The 21009-nt window shown below is 35.4% G+C and overlaps 1 non-coding gene across 1 annotated transcript; it reads right to left on the bottom strand.

The window, feature by feature from the left end:
- Window positions 1–19531: 19531 nt before the first annotated feature.
- On the bottom strand, window positions 19532–19637 carry LOC133312284 (small nucleolar RNA R71). The gene has a single exon (XR_009751657.1). It is a non-coding gene; the product is annotated as a small nucleolar RNA R71 (small nucleolar RNA).
- Between the last annotated feature and the right edge of the window lie 1372 nt (window positions 19638–21009).

Below are 21009 nucleotides of genomic sequence, written 5' to 3'. Positions count from 1 at the left end.
ACACAACCATACCATCCTCAACCCTTGAAACTCTCTATTTAGGGAGAAAATCCACGCCGATTTCCATGAAATTTTGGAGGAAATTAGTGTTCTTGGAGTTGTTGTTGAAGTCGTTGCTTGGGTATTACTTGGAGGAGTCCTAGGCCTTGATTGTGGGTAAGTTTGGACATTTTTTATTGGATGAATGTTGTGATTTGATTTTGGAAAACCTAAGCTATGTTTTGTGTGATTGAGGTGGTTAGGGATCTCAAATTGAAATTGTGTATTAGATAAATGTCTTAGGATGATATTTTATGATGATTGAGCTCGTAAAATTTATTGAAGAAAAATATTGTAACTTAGGCAATTTTGTTGTTGATGAGCATGAGTTTGTGAATGGAGATTGTTGTGTGATTGGAAAATTGAGTTGTGGAGTAGTAGTAGTAGTAGTAGTAGTACTAGTAGTAATTAATTATAGGTTGTATGGTATGTTTCAAGTGTGAAATTGAATTGAAAGTCCCTTGGTATATAAGCATGCATGATTCGGCCAAAGAGGGAAGTGTGAGGGAGGATGATGTAAAAATGATATAATTGGTGTTGTGATGGTTTGAACCAAATTTAAATAGGTTATGTCATTGTGTGATGTATGTGAATTGGAAGGAAAATCATTGGATGTGCCTAGGTGTTGCTTTCGGCTGAAAAGAGGAAATTTAGGAAAGATGATGTGAGTTATAATTTAATAAAGTTGTGGACTTGAAATGGTGTTGTCATGGGTTTAGGAAGCCATAGGAACGTTGAAATAAAATTAATATGGTTAGGAATTTAAGGCCTTAATGGCCGAAATGGTGTTTGTGTGGGGGGAGTTCATTGTGTTGTATTTCAACTTGATGCATAATTGAATTTATGATCCTATTTGTGATCGTTGTAAGTTGCCTCCCACATATGTGATCCTTAAGGATTGAGCTTGGTGGATTGCCTTTGGTCCTTGACCAAAAGGATTTGGGTAAGTACCTATATCACAATTGCATGAATGCTTGAATGACCAAGTAAGTGGTCTTTATGGTACTACTGTATATGGGAATGACTTATTGTGTAGGCATTTGTGGTTGGATGAAGTTACTGTATAACTTGCATTGAAACTACCTAGCTTGGGAGCTTCAAGAAGGAAATCTCTTGGTATTGGGGTTAATCCCTGTGTGTGCTCCACCATGCCCATTGGGGTAGTGGTTGGAAGTTGTATGTCAATGATGTGATTATAACATGCTCATGCTTATATATATATATATATATATATATATATATATATATATATATATATATTGGGTACATAGGATGTACCGTATCTTTGGCAAGTTGATAGATTGCCTTATGGGGTTACGAACTTCCACTTGATAGGTCTTCGTGAGGGAGTTCCAGTTGGCTTGGGGCCATAAAGATGTTATCCGTTGAGGAGCACTCTAGGAATGTCTCGGGTGTATCAGATGGAGGGTTCCTTGAATGATGTTTCGGGAACACATTCTTGGATGAGAGCCCGTAGGCTATATGCCGAGGCCAATAGGCCAGGTGTATATTTACATCTGAGTGAGCCATTGGGCAGAGTAATCCTCCAGAACCTCTGGTTTACTGAGATATATGCGTATATCTCACCTCGCGTTATGAGGCATTATTTCAGGTGGTTGTAGTGGGACAGGAGCTACGGGCAAGAGGTTGTTATAAAAAATCATCTTTCAATCATCAAAATTAGAAATTAATACCTTGAATGGATTGCTTAAACACCGAGCTTTCTTTTCCACCAATCAATTTCCAAAAACCCTAACTTTCTCTCTCTAGGTAAATAGTGCCAACACTCTTTGGATGAGGGTTTCTCTCTCTACAAAGCTCTTCAAGAAGAAAAGAAATGAGATTCAAGCTCACAAGATCAAGTACTACAACTTTTATGTAATGAGTTTTCTCCAAAAAGTACTTGAAATTCCAAGAACATCAAGTCTCTCTCTCTTTCTAGGTGCATGTGTTAGGTTAATGCCTAACAAGAGAAGGAAGAATCTGAAAGTAATCGTATTAATGTTCTGGTAGTCTATTAGTTACATCACAATCCATATTTATACTCATCTATACAACACAAGCTATCAATACTTGGAACCCACTTGACACGTTTACACAACGTGTAACCTTCCTAATTACACAGCTATCAATTACACAGCTAATATTGTAAATGACGTGGCCACCTCAAGCCACAAAGTCTCTAAGTAAAACAAAATGCTTCTTCTCCCTTGCTGACCTTCGTGTAACACTCCCTCTTCTTCAAAACTGACCTTGCCCTCAAGGTCCAAATCTGGATAACAACCTTGGAGATGTGCTTCAAACTCCCATGTAGCATTCTCTGGAACAGTATGAGTCCATTGAACAAGGAATTGGCGTTTTGGAACTCCTCTTACCAATATAGTTCTTGAGGACAACACTGCTAAAGGCTTTTGCAGTGGTCTATTCTCTACTGCCAACATTGGAAGTGGCTGAGGTTGGACATTTGCATCTCCCTTAAATGGTTTCAGCAACGAAACGTGGAAAGTTGGATGAATTTGACAACCTTCAGGTAGTTGTAATTTGTATGCAACTTCTCCAAATTTCTTAACAACAGAATAAGGACCGAAGAATCGCTTAGCAAGTTTATGATTGGCTCTTTTCTCTACTGACACTTGCCTGTATGGTTGTAGCTTGACCCAAGCTAAATCCCCCACTTCAAAAGAACGAGGTCTACGATGTTTATCACTTTGAACCTTCATTCGATTGCGGGCTTGTGACAAATGCAACTTCAAGCGTGCCAAGACTTCATTCCTCTGGACCAGCAAGGAATCAACAGCCTCTATTTTAACTAACCCACGGGGATAATGAGGTATCAACACTGGGCACTTACCAAATACCGCCTGATGTGGGATCATTCCAATGCTCGAATGAACACTAGAGTTGTAATGGAATTGAGCCCATCCAATGAAATCTGACCACCCATGAGGCTTTTCATGACAGAAACGACGTAAATATTGCTCAAGACAGCGATTTGTCACTTCCGTTTGTCCATCACTTTGAGGATGGTAAGTTGTGCTAGTATATGCAAGGATGTCCCACTCATCTTGAATAAGTGTGACCAGAACTGGCTCACAAAAATAGGATCTCTATCAGTAACTATGGAACGGGGAAATCCATGAACAGATATCACTAATTCACAAAATAATTTGGCAACCACAGCTGCAGTAAATGAGCGAGGCAATTTTCCAAATTGAGCAAACTTGGAAAGCCTATCAACTACCACCAAAATAGTAGTAAACCCCTTGGATGGAGGTAAACCTACTATAAAGTCCATAGAAAGGTCTTCAAAAATGCCTTCGGGAATGGGCAAAGGCTGTAAAAGGCCGCATGGTTTCGCTGCTTCATACTTCACTTCTTGGCAAACCACACATTGACTAACATACTTCTTCACATCCTTTCTCATGGAGCTCCAATAGAACGTTGCAGAAAGCCGCAAAAAAGTTCGAAGGACACCAGCATGACCTCCCATAGGTGTGGAATGAGCTTCACCAAGTAGCATAGGAATCAATGTTGATTCGGGGTTCAACAGGAACCTGTTGTTGTGAAAAATGACACCATCCTTAATTGACAAATTCTTATCAATTCCTGGATTAGCAGTAATTTTCTGATGGCACTGCAACAAGTATGGATCTTCTGAATTCTTCCTTTTAACCTCCTCCAGGACACTAAAAATAGGTTCAGAAACCAGTGTATTGATACCACCTTCCTCATACACCCTTGATAGAGAATCAGCCACAACATTGCTGCTACCAACCTTATATTCAATTTTAAAATCATAGCCTAGTAATTTACAAAGATACCTCTGTTGTTCGGTTGTCTGGATGGTTTGGCTCATCAATTCCTTAATGCTTCTGTGATCTGTTCTTATCACAAATGAAGATCCAAGCAAATACTGCCTCCATCTTTTAACCGCAGCAGTAATAGCATATAGTTCTCTAACATAAGTTGAAGCATTTGACATTCTCGTGCTTAGCTTTTTGCTAAAGAAAGCTAATGGTCGCTCTTGTTGTAACAACACAGCCCCCACCCCACTAATGGATGCATCTGTTTTAACAACAAAAGGTAAGTTGAAATCAGGTAAGATCAAGACTGGGGTGTGAGTCATAGCATCTTTAAGACATATGAAAGCTTGAGCTGCTCTGTCACTCCAATGAAACTCAAAGGCTGTCTTCAATAGATCAGTTAAAGGGGCAGCCAACATTGCATAATTCTTCACAAATCTACGGTAGTAACCCGTGAGGCCAAGGAACCCACGAAGTTGCTTCACATTGCAAGGGGTAGGCCACTCAACCATGGCCTTGACTTTCTTTGGATCAGCATGCACACCCTGATCAGAGACTACATGTCCCAAATATTCAATAAAAGATGCACCAAAAAAGCATTTGGATAACTTCACAAAAAACTTATGTAACTGCAGACTTCTAAGAGCAACGCGCAAATGTTCAACATGTTCTTCCATTGATCTACTAAACACCAAGATATCATCGAAGAAGACAATGATAAACCGACGAAGATATGGCTTGAACAATTGGTTCATGGCTGCCTGGAAGGTTGTCGGGGCGTTGGTTAGCCCAAATGGCATGACTAAGAACTCATAGTGCCCCTCATGAGTTCTAAAGGCTGTTTTTGGAATGTCTTGAGCCAAAACTCTGATTTGGTGATAGCCAGCCCTCAAATCAAGTTTACTAAACACCTTAGCCCCTCCTAATTCATCGAGAAGTTCGTCAATGGTCGGAATAGGGAACCTATCCTTAATGGTGACTGCATTCAATGCCCTATAGTCAATGCACATCCTCCATGAGTTGTCCTGCTTACGTACCAAAAGAATTGGAGAAGAAAATGGACTTTGAGAATGCTGAATAAAGCCTGCAGTCAATAAATCCGTGACTTGTTTCTCAATTTCTGTCTTCTGATGATGGGCATAACGGTAAGGTTTAACATTGATGGGTTTAGAACCTTCCACCAAGTGAATGGCATGATCTAGTCCCCTGAAATGAGGTAGCTCATTTGGGACTTGGAACACATCCTGGAAATCCAGCAAAATCTGCCAAAGACATTCGGGTAGCATTGCTTGCATAGCCAACAGTTCTGGAGCAGGCATCAAAATGCACTCTTCTCCTTGATGAATTAAGGTATAACAGTGAGTAGTCTCTTCACTGTTGTTGCCATCAGTAAGCATGGGCCCTTCTTGTTTTTTTAACCCTTCCAACACAACCTGTTGGCCTTGCCAATAAAACTCCATTGATCTTCGAACATAATCATGGGTGACTCTTCCAAGTTTTTCCAACCAAGGCATACCGAGTACTACACTTAGCTCAATCAACTCCAACACCCACAGATCAACAGTGAATAAATGACCTTGAAGAACAATTGGGACATTCAAACATTTGCGGTCAGCCACCAAAAACTCACCATTACCTAAGAATACACACATTTTCTTGGCACGAGTCATAGGGAGCTTCAACTCACAAGCTAACTGCTTCCTAATGAAATTATGTGTGCTTCCGGAATCAATCAATACAGGTAACTCAGAACCATTGATAACAGTGAGAAAAATCAAGGATCTATTACCTTGCTGAGTGCTTAAAGCATGTAAGGCTCCCTCATGTGGTAACTTAACCATATCCTCCGATTGCCAAACTATCTCCTCTTCCTCCTCTGCATCCGTGCGCTGATCTGTCAAATCCCCCACCATTAAGAGCAATTTATTTTTTACATCTATGTTTGGCATTCCATTTCTCATCACAATAATAACAGAGCCCCAACTCACGTTTCTTATGAAAATCCACATGAGAAAATTTCTTAACAGCTGCCATTGGTGGTGCAGGTAAAGCTAATGTAGGAGTTGTATTTGATAACTGAGGAATTTGAGTGGTAGGCAAGGCCACTGTGGCAGACTCCTGAGTAGGAAATGGTTTCGATGAAAACTTCCTAGCAGTAACGTTAAACGATGCTCTTAACTCTGAATGATGATCATCAAAAGCCAAAGCTAGTTGCATAGCTTGATGGAGAGTTAAAGGAGAACGTAACTGAACAGCGCTTCTAAGTTCAGTTTGAAGACCTGAGACAAAGAAACTCATGTAAAGGTCATCATCAAGACCTGGCACCTGGTTTATCATCACCTAAAACTGTTGGATGTAATCACGTAAGGAACCAGATTGGACAAGCTTGGAAAGCACGCCCTTAAGATTTGTATAAGCCGAGACACCAAATCGCTCTCGTATTCCTCTAGAAAGGTCGCTCCAAGAACGAATCAATCTGCTGTTATACATCCACTGATACCATGCAGCAGCCATTCCCTCCATGCGCAACCCTGCAAGTGGCACCTTGAATTCGTCGGGAATCTGTTGCAGCATGAAAAACAATTCTGTGCGAAAAAGCCAACTATTCGGATCAACACCACTGAACAACGAAATTTCCAAACGAATCGCTTTGGACAAATTCCTACTGTCATGGGGATCAACACACGGAATGTGCCCTGAAGACGTTGCATCAAATTGACTCGGGCGAGGATGTGGCTCGCGAGTACGTGCATCAATCGACAAAATAGTGTTATTCAATTGTTGCAATTGAGTCACAATCAAAGCCATTTGATTCTGATAATCGTCTAACCTGGTCTCAACACGAGACATCTGAGATTGGTGGTCATCGTGGCGAGCATCAACGCATTGCTGGAATGCACCGAACTCCTCAGCGAGATCCTGAACGCGCATTGTAACAAATTGTTGGTGAGTAAACAATGAAAGCACCAATTTGTTAGGTTAATGCCTAACAAGAGAAGGAAGAATCTGAAAGTAATCGTATTAATGTTCTGGTAGTCTATTAGTTACATCACAATCCATATTTATACTCATCTATACAACACAAGCTATCAATACTTGGAACCCACTTGACACGTTTACACAATGTGTAACCTTCCTAATTACACAACTATCAATTACACAGCTAATATTGTAAATGACGTGGCCACCTCAAGCCACAAAGTCTCTAAGTAAAACAGAATGCTTCTTCTCCCTTGCTGACCTTCGTGTAACAGCATGGCTCGGCCATGTGATGAGGAAGAAGAAGAAGAATGGGCGCGGAACTTAGAAGCACAAGGAATGACCGGTTGTGATGTTAAAATCGCACAAAGTTACTTAACTTTTACATTTTCCAACTTAACACACTAGTTAGCTTTCTATTGGTTGTTTTTCTTCCCACTTGCATTGTCAACTTATCATACAACATTCTAGATCCCTTCTAGGTGTACAAACCATCCCACCAAGTGCAAGAATGACTAGGATAGCTTACTTGGCATTTTGAACACTTTAAGACTTTCAAAATTAACAACCATTGGTGTATTTGTTCAAGACTAGTCAACCTTGATTCTTATTGGTTAGTCAACACTACAATTTTACCTTTAAGAATATAAAGCATAGAAGGTCTAAAAAAATCAATTATACATCAAAAATCATGCAAAGAATTCACAAAGTTAAGTTATGTTACTAACTTAACAACTTTGCATTCAACTTTGACCTAAACCGACTTTCATTGGTTATTAATTTTTCTTACTTTGACCAATTTTTAGAAATTAATCTAGACATGGTTTGATCAAGATAAGATCACTTTGAACCCATAGAATTAATCATAGAATTTAATTACATCTTCAAAATCAACCTTTGACTCATCCTTGATTAATTACCAAAGTAATAATGACTTTTCACATAAAGACATCTATGTCCCCATATATGCCTTATACTTATTTTAAGATCCTATTAGACTTGTCTGGCATGAACTGTATTCTTAACTTCTTTATCATGTCAATTACATGATTTACCGTTTACCGTTTCCTTGATTACGTGTTTAAATTTCACTTAAACATTTGATTAATTTACTCTCAATTATTTGACAATGAGGGTTGTTATAATGAGCCCAAAGAAGAAAAGTCCAACTTCAAAGGAAAAAGAATGACTCAGGAACAAAAAGAAAGATCTTCAAGGAAGAAACTTGGATGATAGATTCCGGGTAGGGAAGTATGAAAAATATGCTCCATTAAATGTACCACGATCTCAGATATGGAGAGAAGTGGCAATGACCAAGATGAAGAAAGTAGAAAGACCACGACCAGTATTCAATAAAGGAGTCTTGGATCAGTCCAAGTTTTGTGCTTTTCATAATGGACCCGGGCATACTACTTATCAATGTTGGGACTTTAGAGATGCAATGGAGAAGTTTGTCAGATATGGAAAGCAGCGCTAATATGTGATTAAGACGCAGGGATGGAAAAATAACAAGAGGAAATCTAGGGGATAAAGTAGAAGCAAGAGCTTGACTCTTAAGAAGAAAAAGAAAAATGATAAAGGGAAGAAGGAAGACTCCAATGACGATGAATTCCCAGAAGCTGAGTTCGACTGTAATGTAAATAGTGGAGCTCTTGGTGGAGGTGGAGACACGGTAAATGCAAGAAGAAAGTATCTCAGAGAGGTGCTTTCGGTTAGGGATCGACCAAAATTTAAGAAAGATCTCAGCAAATCGGATCCTCCTCTATTATATTTTACCAAAGATTTGGAAGGTGTACTACCAGGACATGAAGATGGCTTGGTTATTACAAGAAGCCCAGTGAATTGTCGGGTTAAAAAGTTTTTTGTAGTTGCTAGAAGCTGTGTTGATATTGTAGATACAAGGTATGTTTTGATGATAACAAAATGGCAACAACAAAAAGAGAAGAGCTTTGATCAAGAGCAAAAAGCATCAACCATATATGGATATTGAAGATGTATGATGTAGCCACACAAGAAGAATGATGTCATATAAAAGTGGCAAGATCATTGAATCAAGAGCAACAAAGAATAATTAGAAGAGCAACACCAATGATAAAAACCAACAAAGTGTCAAGCATTGTCATATCTAACAAGTCAAAGCATCAAGTTCAAGTAAAGATCCAAGACACAAGACATAAAGCTAAGTCTAAAATCATATTTGGAATATATCTTTAGGGCTTAGAATATATCTAAGGGTATATGATAGATTGCATTGCATAAGCTCAAAGTTTTTCTCAAAGTAAACGTGTTTTTCGAATTGCATAATCATAACCTTTATATACTTGAAAGAAATTTGAAAAACTCATGGAAAAGATCCTTGACATATTTTATAAATTCAAAACATATTTATCAAGTCAAGATCTTTCACAAAAAGTGGTTAGAAGCAAGTTAGAACACATTTGAACTTAAAATTTGTTGCATAATTTCGCTGCTGCCTTCCATACATTTTTTCGTATCCAAGATGATGGATTTGGATCTTGTGTTCTTCATATAAGTTGTAAATCTTTCTTTTATCTTTCCAACGACACCAAGATCACATCAATCTGACAAATATAACTCAAATTATGCCCAAAATACGAAACAATGTTCTTGCTGTCAGGTTGGTAATCGATTACCATTTGAGGTAATCGATTACCCATCATTTGGTAATCGATTACCACTGTGACAAAATGCATATAACGGCTATAAACGGCTAGCTTTCACTGGAAACACTATATATACATTCCCAATGACTCTAAAACGCATTGGGCATCATTCCTACACATATTAAGCATATTTTGAGAGCTTTTACACTATCATTTGCCTATTCTTTCATATCTTTCAAAGATCAAACATATTTGAGCTCATATCTTGAAAATTCATATACCCATAGTTCTTCAAGTTGTATATCCACACTTTGAGAGTGTATATTCATTTCCAAATATTTCTATCCTTATATTCTTGAGTTGAAAGGGTTGTGAGACCCATTGTTTGAGAGGTAGCCAAATACCTAAGTAAATTTGAAGTGAATTGTAAGGTTGCCAAGTACCCATAAACTTGAAGATTGTAAGGTATCCAAGAACCCGAAGTCTTGGAGGATTGTAAAGGTTTGTCAAGCACCCGTGAAGCTTGACCATTAGTGAAAGAGTTGATCGAGCGGCTTCAATCTGGACGTAGCACATGTGGTGGTGACCAAACTAGGATATATTGTGTTTGCAATTCTCTAAACTCTATACTCTTTATTTATAGCACTTTAATTGTTTCTTTGATATCTTGTATGTGCTAGAATAAATTCTATAATTGAGATATATTATATATTAAGGATTGTTTGAATGTATTGATTAGCTTTTCATATATCAAAGTTTGCTTGAAATGATAATTTAGAAACTAGAAGGGGGCTTTTGCGAAAATCTTGTAATACTCAATTCACCCCCCTTCCCCTCTTGAGTATGGAAGTCACATTCCTAACAAGTGGTATCAGAGCCTAGTGCTCAGTTAGAGGTTTAACCGCCTAGAGTTAAAGATCTTTGTTGGGGCTTCCAATATAATTTATTTTTAAATCAAACAAAAAATACAAGGCTTTGAATGTGATAAACCACCACTCTTTGAATATTGGGTGAAAGAATGGAAGTTTTTATTAAATCAATTCATCTTTGTATGTGGCATGTTGTAGATAAAGGCTTTTCATTGAAAATGGAAGAATGCATTAATGATTTCAACAAAAGATGTTTTGTCTTTAATATTGAGGCTATGCAAATGCTTAGAAAAAGTGTATATGATGATGCATATGCTAAGATTAAATATTGTATGAATGCTAAAGATATATGGGATACTCTTATTACTATCTATCTTGTCAATGATGAATTTGTGCATAAAGATGCATATAGAGAGCAAGAAGAGCAAAATCCATTAGAAGAAGAAAAAGATGATGAATGCACTCAAGAAGAGATTAAAAGTGATCAAAGAAGCTCAAAACCTCTTTATGACAATGATGATATTCTAGTTGAGGTAAATAATACAAACCTCAATTATAGTCATAAACATGATAATTTGCAATGTGCATATGATGATTTGAATGATAACTTGTTGAACTTGAAAAATAGAAATTTGGATTCTATACAACGTATATTCTTCATTGAAAATCAAATTGAATATTTGAAAAATATATATGATTTTCAAGAAGACGACATATCCTTGAAATGTGAACCTTCAACCATTCTTAAAAATCGCATTGATGTTGATAATCAAGTTGAGGAATTATCATCCAAACTTTCCATAATTGATAATCTTACATGCTCATATTCCATGTTTGAAAATGAAAATAATAATGATACTTTTGTACATGGAAGACCTATAAATGATTGTGGAAATAATAACTTGGATAATGATAATAGCAAGAAAGCCAAAAATTTGAAAGTTGAGCTTGAAAAGAACAAGTTATCTTGCAAACACATTGTATGTAATTATTGTGGTAAAGTAGGACATATTTCTCATTTGTGCTATCATAGAAGAAATTCTTACATGAGAAACAAGTTGGTTTGGGTTGTCAAAACTTCTATAAATGTTATTCCTAACGCTCAAGGACCCAAGATCAAATGGATACAAAAAAGTCCTCCTAGCTTCTCCAATGCGCAGAAAATTATTCAAAATGATGGACAAAGAGGTCAAGAGAAAAAGGAATCATCAAGGAAAATGCTTATTAAGCCCAATGATGGAATTATCAATCAAAGAAGTAATGGAACTACAGCCAAAGTTTCTCACATGCGCAAGGTGGAACCTAAAAGGTTCAAAATCCAAAGAGAGAAGAAATGGGTTAGAAAAAGTCTTCACTTGATTACAAGGGCCAAGGTATCAAATATCATTACCTCTTATGCTTATTCACATGTGAATCCAATGAATATGAGGTATATATCTTTTAAGCCTTAGGTAATGGATAAAATCATATGCTCTTGGTTTAAATGTTTAAAATTATGAATAGAACATGATTATATATATTGTTGTTTACTTATATGTTGATTTCTGACACAACTGAATTATTTTACGCATATCTTGAGTTACAACAATCATTTTTAAGTGAAACTGGTGGCCATTGAAAGATAACTTGACAAAATTTAATTCTGGAAATTTTCATAGTTTTTAGTCAAGTATAATGCTCCCAGATATCTCGTGAACATAGTTGTTTTGTCATAAACTCTGTTACAGACTAGTTTACTTAAAATGAGCATAACTTGAGCTATATAAATCTTTTAAGCATGAAACTAGTGGCATTACAAAGATAGCTCAATCAAGTTTAATACTGGAAATTTTTAGAATTTTTGGATGTGTACATAATTCCAGTAAATTCGGGGATGTGACTGTTTTGTTAAATACTCTATTTCAATGCATCAAATTTAACTGATCATATCTCGAGCTATAAAACTTCGATTGAAATTATCTATATCTTGTTAGAAAGCTTGAGATGTGTACTATAACATATCCAAAATTCAGAATTTTTTAAGTGTTGATGAATTCCCAGTTTTAATTACAAGATTACGGGTTTATGAAAAAGAAACTATGCAAATGTTATTGACTTTGTGCTCAATGCTAAAATGATTATTTAATTTATTATGCTCAATTTGTGTGTGGTATTATTTATCTTTATGAGAGAATAATGAATTGATGATCAATGACTAACCTCTATGGATCCAAAGTGGATACCAAAAGTGTTTTGAATTATAGGATTATAACTACCTCAAGAATGTATTCAAATGAAATAAGTTTATTCAACTTGAGACTTGGAAAGCATGAAATTATCCAACATCTAAGAAGGGATGCAAGCATGATAAAGTACAAGGATATTCATGATAATCTCAAGGAGCCATATTCTAAATTGAAAGAATTCAAATTCGGTTACTTATATCCCTCTTTGTGCTTTAAATGCTATATACATAATAATTAGGGAATTCTTTGAGATTTAGTTGATATGCTTACACATTCTATTGATTGTGTTATTTTAGCAATATGCCTTAAATGTTATTATATATGCTACTAGGCACATGTATTTGTTACAATAGCATGATAATCTTTTTGAGCTTGACCTTTAGAGTATATCCGTGTTTTTACTTGGAGTTATACATGCACAAAGATGATTTGACTTCTTTGTTATGTGCTTAAATGTATCACATGCTTACTTGAAGATTAGGAAATTAAATATCTTCTTGTATTAATTGCTTGACATATGTCATACTCTTAAAACAAGAAAAATCTGTGTAAAATGCTAATTCCATGATCTTTCAAGTATTAGTTTTTTGAAAAGAAGTTGTATCTTTTGGATTAACATGTGATTATGTTTAAAATTGCCCATCTATAATAACATGACTTATATGATCATTACTTGCTTCAAAATATCCCAATATGTTTTAATGATGGTCATATATTTCTTGCTAATCTTGAATTATGCTTTGACTATACTTAAATATACATTTTAAGATTCAAGAGAATATGTGCTTCATTTATGTTTGCATATATATTTGTGGTTAAGAATATGATAAATGGCTTATGTTGTTCATCAATCTAATTTATGCTTGGAGATGTGCTTAAATGATATTTGTTGCTAACCTTTGATTTGAAAAGCTTTAAGAGTTAATTCTACAATTGATAATCAAATATGGCAACCAAATATTGAAGTGTCAAGCATATGTGGACAAAGAAAGAGATGAATGAATAGCACCAAAAAAGACTCTCTTCACTTACTCACAAATGGAAAACTCAAAGGAAGAAAGCTCAAGTGGCTAGGATCACCATGAATAAGGAGCATCACATCATATTTGATCTCGATGAGTATCACTATCCCTAACTCTTATGGAATTCTATAGTATAGATGATATGATACTTGTTCCTTCCTTGCATGAGAAATATGGTTAGCATAGCAAAAATGTATTATTAGATCTTATATCTTGAATTTTGTCATTGCATATTGAGTAAACACTGTTTGAATATTTACATATTTTGATTCCAATAGCAAGATGAAACTTTAATCAATAATCATCTTGTTTCTAAGTGATACAATTCTTGTGAAAATCTTTTTATGAAATGAGCTTTTGACTTGATTTTGAAGAAAAACCTCTTATGTCATTCGAAAGAAGATTTTAAAAATCTTATACCCTTGAGAACCATTTCAAGATGTTGAAATTATCTTTCACCTTTTTGTTATCTTAAAAATTGGAAAAATGTTTGGATACATGATATAAATGTAATACTCTCTCCAATTGCTTTGAAAAAAAAAAGTTATCTAATCTTGAGAGAAAATTTTAGAAAGTTCCAAACTTCAATCTTTGAAAAGATTTACAAATGAGAAATTAAGGAAAGATACTTCAAATGTTCTTAGTTTACACTAAAAGAATATTTGCTTTTGATGCAAAATATTTTCATCTTTCTCCATTGCTTACTTGGTTAGGTAAAACATGTTTTATTTGATCCATCTTATGTTATAATAATGGCTAGTTCAACCTTTTCGTTTTGAAATTCTTATGACTTGCCATCATCAATTATTTAATTTTTAAAATATCTTACATATCCATTATTGATTGATATTTTTATATGCATAAAAATGGATATATTTCTCTTAATACATGCATATGTAATCATATGACTTATATTTTACTAGTATGCATGATTTGAGGGGGAGCCTAGCATTTATTTGTTATATCCATCACATGGCTTATAAAATAATTATGACAATGGAAGAGTCAATAATTTTTGCTTTTAAAGAGACTAACTTCATTATGCCTAGAAAGGATGTTTGTGATGATTATATTGTAGGAAAGTTGACCTACATCCTTTTGGTGATAAGAAAAGTGAAAAAGAGGAGAACAAAAGAACTAAGTCGTAATTGAAAATTCACCTCAACAACAAGAACAAAACTAAGAGCTTACAAAGAAATGGAGAATAACGATATTGGAGATACTTTAAAAAGGTTTAATTTGCAAAATACTCCATAAATTAGCTAAGTCCCTAATATCTCTATTTGCTTGCATATGACATGATATTGCTATAAATATTTGTGTAGATATGTCGAATGATTTATGCTATTGAAGTCACTTACTTAATACATGTCTACGAATCTTATGCTTGCTATTATCAAAGTCATGCTAGTCATATGCCTACAACTTGCACATATTATTTTATGCTAGCAAAAATGGGAGAAAATCATTTGTCATATCTCTTGCAATATTCTATACAATGTTCAACTAGGATTTGATGCTTCACATTGCATTATTATTTGAAAATTGTTGCTCACAAGTTTGCGTGCTTATCTTGGTTTATGCTTTTTGATATTGCCAAAAGGGGGAGAAAAATATGAAAATTGAGAAAATTATATTATTCCACCATATACATATATGTTGGTTTGTAATGCTTCACTTTCATAATTATAAATTTTTGGAACCATTCATAAATTGAGGGAAAGTATGATATAGATTTTTTGAGAATATTTGTTATACTAACATTTTCTCAATTTTAAGTTTGTCATCATCAAAAAGGGGGAGATTGTAGATACAAGGTATGTTTTGATGATAACAAAATGGCAACAAAAAAAAGAGAAGAGCTTTGATCAAGAGCAAAAAGCATCAACCATATATGGATATTGAAGATGTATGATGTAGCCACACAAGAAGAATGATGTCATATCAAAGTGGTAAGATCATTGAATCAAGAGCAACAAAAAATAATTAGAAGAGCAACACCAATGATCAAAACCAACAAAGTGTCAAGCATTGTCATATCCAACAAGTCAAAGCATCAAGTTCAAGTAAAGATCCAAGACACAAGACATAAAGCTAAGTCTAAAATCATATTTGGAATATATCTTTAGGACTTAGAATATATGTAAGGGTATATGATAGATTGCATTGCATGAGCTCAAAGTTTTTCTCAAAGTAAATGTGTTTTTCGAATTGCATATTTTATATACTTGAATGAAATTTGAAAAACTCATGGAAAAGATCCTTGACATATTTTATAACTTCAAAACATATTTATCAAGTCAATATCTTTCACCAAAAGTGGTTAGAAGCAAGTTATAACACATTTGAACTTAAAATTTGTTGCATAATTTCGCTGCTGCCTTCCATACATTTTTTCATATCCAAGATGATGGATTTGGATCTTGTGTTCTTCATATAAGTTGTAAATCTTTCTTATTTTCTTTCCAACGACACCAAGATCACATCTATCTGACAAGTATAAGTCAAATTATGCCCAAAATACGAAACAGTGTTCTTGTTGTCAGGTTGGTAATCGGTTACCATAATATGGTAATCGATTACCATTTGAGGTAATCGATTACCCATCATTTGGTAATCGATTACCACTGTGACAGAATGCATATTGTAAACAGCTAGTTTTCAATGGAAACACTATATATACATTCCCAATGACTCTAAAACGCATTGGGCATCATTCCTACACATATTAAGCATATTTTGAGAGCTTTTATACTATCATTTGCATATTCTTTCATATCTTTCAAAGATCAAACATATTTAAGCTCATATCTTGAAAATTCATATACCCATAGTGTAACAGCCCGTTGTACACCGGTATTGTTAACATTAATTATGATTTTAAGCGCAGTTACAATCACAGCAATTCATTTATAAAAATACGAATAAACTTTTTCCGAGTATTACGCGAGCATTTAAAACAATAAAAGCGTAATAATTAAAAGCTATGACCGTAACTGAAAACTCTTGCGGAATAATTATTTTAGCTACTTTTACTTCTTACTTTACTTATTATAAGTTACTAAGGGGTTCCCATAAACCCACTTAGCCAATTTATTAACTTTACGTTTTTACCTTTTCAAACATAGTTCACTAATTAACTTGTTGTGAACACACTGATAAGTCTCTTAAATGAGACTTGAAACATATGGTTTAATGTGAAAATGGAGAGAAAAGAATAATTTTTGTGTGATTAAAAACCCCAAATTTATGTTGAGCTGAAATATAATGGGTTTTGGATACTAATGGACTCATTTTTTATTTTTAGGCCCATATGTTACTTTCCAAATCAGAGAAACCCAAATAAAAAAAGAGAAGAAAAAAAAGAAAAAAAAGGGAGTGGGCTGATGTTGTTCATTGACTCACCAGAAGCCCATTTGTAAGGGAAAGACACAAAACCAAAGAAAAGACCAACACAAAAGTAGCTAAAGTAACATCTGAGTCTTCAGATCTCACGAACCCTAATCCTCTCTTTCTCAAACCACGACTCAGACCCTAACCACAGCCTCACACCAAATCCTTAACCTTTCATTTCAATCCAACCACTTAGCCATCCAAATCGATCATCCAGACTCATTTTCTGTCACCCATTGAACCACACAAGCCTGCTTTGTAAGGCTATTGTTCTAGAAGCCATACACAAACAGATTAGTGACGAGGATACTGTTATGAGTGCGGAGAAAAATTTCATTTGCAAAATTTGTTGCGATTGTGGAACGGTTGGGGACCACTGGTGTGTAACGCGCAAGGAGCGCGTGTATACCTGCTGAGTTGGAGAGGAAAATCGTGCAGAGAAGGAAATGAGCCCTATAAAAAGGGATTGAGGAGTGAGTCTCTTCGGGACTCCTGATTCTGATTTATCATTTTTTGTTAGTTCTTGCTTTCTGCACAATTTTTATTTTCTTTTAATTTCTATTTTGTAATGAGATTCTGGTTCATCTGATGAACTCAATACATGCATTTACAGCACTGAAATTGCTGGTTGTTAGGCGAGTGCTGTAAATTATTTTCTAGCATTTCTTTTTTGTAATTTCTTTATTTTTCTGTTACTGTGTGTAAGCCTCATCCATATGGATAGTGGCTAACTTTTTAGAGGTTGGGTTTAGGTGATACCCAAACCTCAGTGCTTGTTAAATATTTGATTTTCTGGTTTTAATTTTTATATCTCAGTTGTTTAATGCTTTTTTTTTAATGTTTAAAATTATCTGCATTTTGGCCGAATGTCAGAGGTTTGGTTAGGATTTAGTTGTTAAGAAACAACTAATTCTGGATTCTGCATTAGACACATGGACTTAGATGAGAAATCATCTAAGGGATCTCAATTCAGAAATGAATGAGTCCTCATGTAATATTGGACCTGAGTCTCAAGAGTCCTAATCCCACTTGGCATAGAGATATGGAAGTGGGCAACTTTGGGCTAAAATAATTTTTAAGAGATTAAAATTAACAATACAGTTTTGTTAACTGAGAATCTTAGGATGAGCTTTTTGTTAATCAAATTATTTTTCAAGCACTGTGGGGAAGGAGAGCCAGAACTCAACCCACCTTTTTAAACCTCTTTATCAATTCAGATTTTCCAATTTCCTTTGTTATTTCATATTTCAATCTCTATTCTGTTTTCAAAATTTTTATCACATCTGTCATTTAAGTTGCTTAATTCTTCATTCTTATTTTATAACTTAGGAAAGTAATTCAGAAAATTTTAAAAGAAAAGTGAACAGTAGTGTTTTAGGTCCATTCTAGATTTTTTTTACTTTACAATTTTATTTCTTCTATTTTCAAATAGTAACTCAGTTTTAAGCAATTACAAATTTTAGTCATTTCAAAACGCCAACGATCCTTGTGGGAACGATAACTGGGACTTATAACAGCCCTATATTACTTGTTGTCGCGTATACTTGCGCGCATTACTTGCACTACTGTTAGCAAGGCAACAAGTTTTTGGCGTCGTTGCCGGGGATCGAGGCGTATATGATCAGATTTATGTGTGATTGCTATTTTTGAACTGCTTCTTTTTGCTGTTTTTAGTGTAGCTCATTTGAATTCTGTTTCAGTTTTGTTTAGTTATTAGTTCTATAGTATCTTGAATATTGGTAGTTTAAAATCTGTTCTGTTCATATTCTGTTTATTTTATGTCATTTAATTTTTTTAGTTTCATTTTTATTTTAATTATTAGTTCCACCCTGTGTGAGGGTGAGTTGTTACTGCCTTATAAAGCCGTCAGGCTGTGAACTGTCTTGGGGCTTTTCTGCTTGCAGGTTCTTGTGTGTTTATTTTTTTGCTTGTTCTGCATAAAAGTTGGTTAGTAATCTAGGTGTTTTAGCTAAGTCAGGTTTACCTATTTTAGTTAAAAGGGGTGCATGAGTGCAACTCCACACCCGTTCATATATTCAATTGACCCTGAACCTGAGAGGACATTTAGAGTTAGGAGAAGAGCCCAGAAAGCACATAGGCAAATTCCACTTCTAGAAATTGAAGAAATGGAGGATTTAGGAAGTGTAAATGGGAATGATGGGGTAGGAGGACCTGCAAGGATAAGAGACCCACCTGTCATAAATGATAATGATAGGTCCATGATGGACTTCATCATACCTGTGTTGGATGAGTTAGATCCAAGCATCGCCCAACCTGTGAATAGAGTGCCCTTCAAATTAGAACCGGTGATGTTCACCATGCTTCAAAACATGGGTCAGTTTCATGGGTTGTTGATGGAAGACCCACACAAGCACCTTAGAAATTTCATAGAAGTGGCCAACACTTTTAGGAGTCCTAACATCTCGGATGATGTGTTAAGATTGAAGCTTTTCCCTCATTCACTGGCTGACAAAGCCAAAGAATGGTTGAACTCCCTTCCATCCAACTCTATAACCAATTGGCACACCCTTGCTGAGAAATTCATTATGAAATTTTTCCCCTCTAATAAGATAGTGCAAACTAGAGGTGATATTGCTAACTTCATGCAGAGGGATGGAGAGACACTAGTGGATGTGTGGGAGAGGTACAAGAACCTTCTTAAGCAATGCCCAAATCATGGTTTGCCCTCTTGGGCAGTGTTACAAACCCTGTACAATGGCCTAAATACTCAAAACAGGGCCTTGGCAGATTCTGCTGCTAATGGCATGTTTATGACTATGTCCTTTAACCAAGCCCATGAGTTGTTAGAACAAATGACTCAAAATTATGCCCAATGGCCTGAAGAGAGAAATCAGCCAAGGAGAGTGGCTGGTTTACATGAGATAGACCCTGTAACAGCTCTTTCAGTCAAGTTTGATGCACTGTCCAATTTAGTGAGAACCCAAGGACAAACCATTGAGGCAAGATTATTCCAATCCCAAGTTCCTGCACCTCAAATACCTGTGACCCAACCTCAAGTTAATGCAATAAACACAAGTGTAACTTGTGTTTGCTGTGGTGGGCCCCATTTGTATGATAGCTGCCCATCCAACCCAGAATCTGTGTTTTATGTGGGAAACCAAAATAGAAACCAAAATATTTTTCCCAATAACTTTAACCAGGGATGGAGGCAGAACCAACAGCCTCAATATTTTCAAGGGCAGCTAGGCAGCAAGCTGTTGTTCAACCTAGTGAGATGCCCATTTCTCCATCCTCTTCTTTAGAAGCTTTGTTAAGGGAATATTTGGTTAAGAATGAGACCAAGCAAAATAGTTTGGAAGCTGTTGTGCAAAGTATTCCAGCATCCCTAAGGAACATAGAATCCCAACTAGGCCATTTAGCAAACACTATTCCATTTGAATACCAGACCTCCTGGTACCTTGCCTAGTAACACTGAAGAGCCTAGGAGAAATAAAGAGCAATGCAATATGATAGAGCTTAGAAAACTTTTGTTTTGTTAGTGAAATTTAATATAATAGAATATCTATCATTTACTTTGCCTATTCTCTCTTTCATTTATTAGAAAAGAATATTGCGTGGAGGACACGTATTCTGTTATTTTTGGTATGTTGAAAGGGAAGATTTTTCAAAGGTAAGCACGTCTAACTTTTATCTATTTCATGTGTTTTGGAGTGTCTTGAACTGATTGGTATCATAATTTTTTGTTTCAAAGTAAGATTGTAATTTCACTATATAGGAGAATCTGAACTCAAGGTACACGTGAAGACGCATATGTTGTTACAACAAACGAGGCATATCTTGTCCTTGTTATTAATTTAAATAATTGCAGTGAAAAAAAAATTATGGTGGTTTTGACTGTAATGTTACATTTTTCAGGAATATAACGCTATGAAGTTTCAAATATGTACGCTTCCGGGAATGTATTTCATTATTTTGTGCCTGACGGCGATGGATTCAAAGCATGTATTGACATATATAACAAGGCAAATAAAATGAGCTGAAAAATTAAATGAAACTAGAAGATATGCCTGCAAACATGATAAAGGGATATGATG

The sequence above is a fragment of the Gastrolobium bilobum genome, unplaced genomic scaffold, assembly GCF_033153095.1.
Source record: "Gastrolobium bilobum isolate Gb01-03AN ecotype WA unplaced genomic scaffold, APGP_CSIRO_Gbil_v1 utg39767, whole genome shotgun sequence".
Classification (NCBI taxonomy): Eukaryota; Viridiplantae; Streptophyta; class Magnoliopsida; order Fabales; family Fabaceae; genus Gastrolobium; species Gastrolobium bilobum.
This window is presented reverse-complemented; position numbering and strand designations above follow the sequence as displayed.